Here is a 6507-nt window from a genome sequence, read left to right on the forward strand (position 1 = left end):
CAGTCGGCATCTCTTCTGTCTTCTTCTTTGAGGAATAGGACCTTTGATGACGACACTACGTTCATCACATGGTCCATCGCATGATTCATCACCATGGTGATGGATCATGTGACTGACCATGTGATGAGCGTAGTGATGTCATCAAAGGTCCTATTCCTCAAAGAAGACAGAAGAGATGCCGACTGCGCGAACAAGTGGATTAAGGCGAGTTAAAAAAAAAAAATTTAACCCCTCCATCCCTATTTTACTTAGCATTCTGTATTCAGAATGCTATTATTTTCCCTTATAACCATGTTATAAGGGAAAATAATACAATCTACACAACCTTGAACCCAAACCTGAACTTCTGTGAAGAAGTTCGGGGTTGCGTACCACAGTCAGTTTTTTATCACGCGCATGCAAAACGCATTGCACCCGCGCGATAAAAACTGAACAACATAATGCAGTCAAAACTGACTGCAATTGCGTACCTACTTGCGCGGGTTTGCCGCAATGCACCGGGACACATCCGGACACGCTCATGTGAAAGTGGCCTAAGATTCACTTCTAATAGGGATACAGACAGCATGGTCTTCCTGGATTTGGAACTGACTAGTAATTGCAATACGGGAAGAGTGGAGAGCACGTTTTTTTAGGAAACCGGTCTCAGACAACTCCCTGCTGGCAGTCGCCATCCAGGACATTATATAAGGCATCTCCCAGTGAAGGGGTTTATCAAAGCGAGACACAGCTGCAGCAGAGAGTTGGACTATATTCAGGAATGTGATATTATCATTAACCGGTTACTTCCGCCAGGATACCCTTTACATAGCATCAGGGAGGCGCGGAAAAGGGTGGATCTGAGGCCCAATAACACAATGTGGAGCTGAGAAGGAGGGAGCCTAATAAAGAACAGGAGGCTTTGTTTTTTTTTTATCGTGTTATTAGTATTGTATTCCTATAATGAATAAGGATTAAGTGCTGAGACAAATCATGGCTCCAGGGGCCACCTTGTGGCAAAGAAAGCGCCTACATTGGGGAACCAATTATCACCTAGTCTCCTTAATAATAAAAAAAACACCCCATCATGTAGTGGCATCTTGTTTAGTGGTATTGTCTCACAAAAAAATAACAGTTTTCAAACCAGCACACAGATCTGAATACTTTTGTAATTGCATGTAATTAAAAATTTTGCATAGCCACTGAGTTATTCAATAAAATGTACCGGTATAGCGCCACCTGCTGTTTGTTCTTTTTCTTATTTCTTTGCCCTGCCCACTGAGATGGCCGCACATGCTCAGTTTCATCCTTCAACTGCTTCCTTCAGCTGTCAGCTTGATATAAATCCTAGCTGAGCAATAATTGGGGAGATCTCTGGATCCATGTGAGGTACAGGGCTGGTCCTAGCTTTGCTAGAAAGAGATTGTCATGTACTAGATTATGTATGATTTCCATTTTTTACATTAATCATGGGATAACCCCTTTAACACATGGTGTACTGCATCAATTGTACATCATGCAGGTTGCAGTATGTAGGGTGCACTACAAGACAATTGCGTAAAGTATTAATGAGTCCAGGTATTTTTCAATGGTACTTGTATAGGAGCGATCAGTCCCATTGAAATGAATGGGACGGCTTGGGTGTAATTACACCTGCTCACCGCTGCAAAGGCGACGGCGAGAAGGTAAACGGTGAAGAGAAGGCAGAGCTGGCACAGTACGCGCCTCCTCTTCAAACAGCTGATCGGCGGGGGTGCCGGGTGTCGGACCTATCCTGAGGATAGGTCATCAATATTAAAAGCCCGGAGAACTCCTTTAATACTTTTGTATAGGTATTGAATTACCTAGTAATTGCAGCATGTTCATTCCTCCCCCAGGCATTTCAGTGGTGCGGCTAAAACAGCGTTGCTAGGTGTCCTCTGTCTCCTATCTTCTATATACAGAAGACAGAGGACGTAGTAGTGGGCAGTCCCAAACGCTGCGTGTGTGCTCCCGTCGGACCGGGATTGTGCCGATATTTGCGATAAAAATTTGCAATTAGAATATTCACGATCAACTACTCTGGAGGAAGAGGCCTGGAGAAAGCCGATTGGTTGGGGCGAGGCTGCGCGTTCCTGAGATGAGCCAAATGAATTCTGGGTAGTTAGGGAGGGAGGTCTTAGCCTCAGGGTAAGGGCATCAGCGACCATCCTGAGAAGATAGTCAGAAAGAAGTCTTGTGAGGAGCGGTTGCTATGGACGGAATCTTATTAACCACCTCAGCTCCCCTAGCTTAAACCCCCTTAATGACCAGACCACTTTTTACACTTCGGCACTACACTACTCTCACCGTTTATTGCTCGGTCATACAACTTACCACCCAAATGAATTTTACCTCCTTTTCTTCTCACTAATAGAGCTTTCATTTGGTGGTATTTCATTGCTGCTGACATTTTTTATCAAAATTGACCGAAATGTTTGCAAAAAAAAAAATGACATTTTTCACTTTCTGTTGTAAATTTTTCCAATTAAAACTACATTTCTATATAAATTTTTCTCAAAATGTATTGTTCTACATGTCTTTGATAAAAAAAAAATGCAATGAGTGTATATTTATTGGTTTGGGTAAAAGTTATAGCATTTACAAACTATGGTACAAAAATGTGAATTTCCGCTTTTTGAAGCAGCTCTGACTTTCTGAGCACCTGTCATGTTTCCTGAGGTTCTACAATGCCCAGACAGTAGAAAAACCCCACAAATGACCCCATTTCGGAAAGTAGACACCCTAAGGTATTCACTGATGGGCACAGTGAGTTCATGGAAGTTTTTATTTTTTGTCACAAGTTAGCAGAAAATGATTTAATTATATTTTTTTTCCTTACAAAGTCTCATATTCCACTAACTTGTGACAAAAAATAAAATTTTACATGAACTCACCATACCCCTCACGGAATACTTTGGGGTGTCTCCTTTCCAAAATGGGGTCACTTGTGGGGTATTTATACTGCCCTGGCATTTTAGGGGCCATAAAGCGTGAGATGAAGTCTGGAATCCAAATGCGTAAAAAATGGCCTGTGAAATCCGAAAAGGTGCTCTTTGGAATGTGTGCCCCTTTGCCCACCTAGGCTGCAAAAAAGTGTCATACATCTGGTATCGCCATACTCAGGAGAAGTAGGGCAATGTGTTTTGGGGTGTATTTTTACATATACCCATGCTGGGTGAGAGAAATATCTCTGTAAAAGACAACTTTTCAATTTTTTTTATACAAAGTTGTCATTTTACAGAGATATTTCTCTCACCCAGCATGGGTATATGTAAAAATACACCCCAAAACACATTGCCCTACTTCTCCTGAGTACGGCGATACCACATGTGTGACACTTTTTTGCAGCCTAGGTGCGCAAAGGGGCCCAAATTCCAATGAGTATCTTTTAGGAGGGCATTTTTAGGCGTTTGGATTCCAGACTTCTTCTCACGCTTTAGGGCCCCTAAAATACCAGGGCAGTATAAATAAGTGACCCCATTTTGGAAAGAAGACACCCCAAGGTATTCCGTCAGGGGCATGGCGAGTTCCTAGAATATATTTTTTTTGGCACCAGTTAGCGGAAAATGATTTTGTAAGAGAAAAACAAAAAACATTTTCCGCTAACTTGCGCCCAAAAATAAATTAATATTCTAGGAACTCGCCATGCCCCTCACGGAATACCTTGGGGTGTCTTCTTTCCAAAATGGGGTCACATGTGGGGCATTTATACTGCCCTGGCATTTTAGGGGCCCTAATGCGTTTGAAGTCTGGAATATAAATGTCTAGAAATTTTTACGCATTTGGATTCCGTGAGGGGTATGGTGAGTTCATGTGAGATTTTATTTTTTGTCACAAGTTAGTTGAATATGAGACTTTTGAGAAACTATTTCCGCTAACCTGTGCCCAAAAAAATAAATCTTCTATGAACTCGCCATCCCCCTCAAAAGTGATCTTTTTATAGCGCTGCAGCGATTTTACGGTGTTTTTGCAGTGATCAGAAAATAAAAACTGCGGTGGGGCGGACCGAACGCAAGTGTGCGCACAAGATCAGGCCTGATCGGGCGAACACTGCGTTTTTTGTAGAGCCTATAGAACATGTCCTATTCTTGTCCGCAATTGCGGACAAGAAAAGGCATTTTCTATATAGTTCTCGCAGAATGCGGAAAGCACATTGCCGGTGTCCGTGTTTTGCGGATCTGCAAAACACATACGGACGTCTGAATGGAGCCTTACAGGGGGGTGATCAATGACAGGAGGGTGATCAGGGGTTAATAAGTGACGGGGGGGGGGTGTAGTGTAGTGTGGCGATTGGTGCTACTTATTACAGAGCTGCCTGTGTCCTCTGGTGGTCGATCCAAACAAAAGGGACCACCAGAGGACCAGGTAGCAGGTACATTAGACGCTGTTAACAAAACAGCGTCTGATATACCTTTCAAGGGTTAAAAAAAAAAAAATCGCATCTACAGCCTGCCAGCGAATGATCGCCGCTGGCAGGCTGTAGATCAGCAAATTTACCTTCCGATCCTGTGAACGCACGTTCACAGGAAATATCACGTCTCGCGAGAGGACGCGCCGGCGCGTCAACGAGGAATAACCCGGCCGCCCGCAGGACGCAATCCTGCGTTAGGCGGTCGGGTAGCAGTTAAACAAGTGGTATGTGAACACAGTAATTAGTGATTATGGATTATCACCACAGCAGCAACAACATATATGAAAATTTTATTTTGAGTGAAAATATGACAGTTATCCTTTAAGCATCGTAGTGGTAGTGTGAACACTCTCCAAGTTGTTGGGATAGAAAGAGTGAGGAGGTTCTGAATCGTGAAGCCTGGTGGATTCTCAGCCTGGGTTGTCGTTACCAGGGCTGTGGAGTCAATTTTGGGTACCTGGAGTCGGAAAAAAATGAACCGACTCCGACTCCTCCTAGATTTAAATTGGAATAAAAATAAAAAAAAGCTTAAATGTCCCAATTCACAAACAGTTATAATTAATTACCGTATTTTTTGCCCTATTAGATGCGCCTAGGTTTTTGAGGAGGAATATAAGAAAAAAAATATTTTGAACCAAAAGGTGTGATTTTGAACTAATGGTGGTCTGTGGATGACACTGTTATGGGGGCATCTGTGGATGACACATATATAGCATCTTATCTTATGTGTCATCCACAGATCCCCCCTTCCCCCTAATAACAGTGTCCCTGTGCAGTGAATGGGGTCCGGCATCTGTTTCTGTAATGGCAGCGGGGCCCGATGCCTGCTTCATTCATAAAGTGGGCGGAGCAGGCGCGTGACGTAGTGAGCTACGCTGCGAGCGCCCGCCCGGCCTCCTGACTGCCAAGAAGTTTTTAAGATGATTGGAATACTTTAACCCCTTCCCGACCGCAATCTGTATATATACGTGATAGCTGCACATGCCCCGTGCAGCTATAACGTCTATAAACGTCAAACAAGCTCTTTAATCCAAGCGCTGCAAAGCGCTTGGATTAAAGTTTCTGCCCAAGCCCTGCTGCTGTCACGGACAGCATACAGTCTAGTAATGCCAGTAAGGGACCAATCAGAGTGGCCCCTTGCCGACAATAGATCCGATTGGTTAGTCTGTGCAGACTAACCAATCGGATTGCGTCAGTGAAAAAAATGCCGGTTTCATGCTCTGATCTGCGCTCTGCAGATCAGAGCCTGAAATCAGGTAGTGTCCTCGTACTACCCCCTTCCCAGATCTGTGGCTGTGCCCCCCATCTGTGCCCCTCCAAGCCCCCCTTGTGTCCGCCTGCAGCTCATCTCCTAGAGGCAGCTGCCCTGATGCGGTCCGCCCCATGCATTCATTCATTCTCACTCGCCCCTCCTGCTCCAGCCTCCCTCAATGTTGGCGGCCGTACCCTCCGATCCCCCCCTCCCCCCTTTCCAGCGCTGCCCCTGATCCCCCTGCTGTGTGTGATGGCGGCGGCTCCATTCCTGAGCCGCCGCCATCAGCAGAGAGTGTTAGCTCTATGCTGTCACTCTCCTGTAACCCCATAGATGCCACGGTTGCGGCATCCATGGGGTTAATAGAGGGAGGGAGCTCCCTCTCTCAACCATCGGGGCTGCAGCGCTGTGATTGCAGCACCCAATGGTTGCCATGGCAACTGGACGCTTTGCAAAAGCATCCGCTGTTGCCACCTACAAGGCATTACAGGGCATCTAATAGAATTATACTTTGAAATGCAAGAGCATTGCAAAGTATAGTACAGCCATCAGCCCCACTGGATCTTCATGATCCAAGAGGGACTTGATAAAAAAAGAATGTGAATGTTTTTTTATAAAAATGTAAATTACAAGAAATTGGCTTTTCCTATAAAAAAATTAAATACACATATTAGGTGTCACCGCGTCTGTAACGACCTTCTCTATAAATATATCACATGATAGACCCCGTCCGACAAACACCATAAAAATAAAATAAAAAAAACAGTGCCAAAAAAGCTATTTTTGTCACCTTACATCACAAAAAGTGCAACAGCAAGCAATCAAAAAGGCTTATGACCCCCAA

This window comes from Bufo gargarizans, chromosome 2 (genome assembly GCF_014858855.1).
Source record: "Bufo gargarizans isolate SCDJY-AF-19 chromosome 2, ASM1485885v1, whole genome shotgun sequence".
Taxonomy (NCBI): Eukaryota; Metazoa; Chordata; class Amphibia; order Anura; family Bufonidae; genus Bufo; species Bufo gargarizans.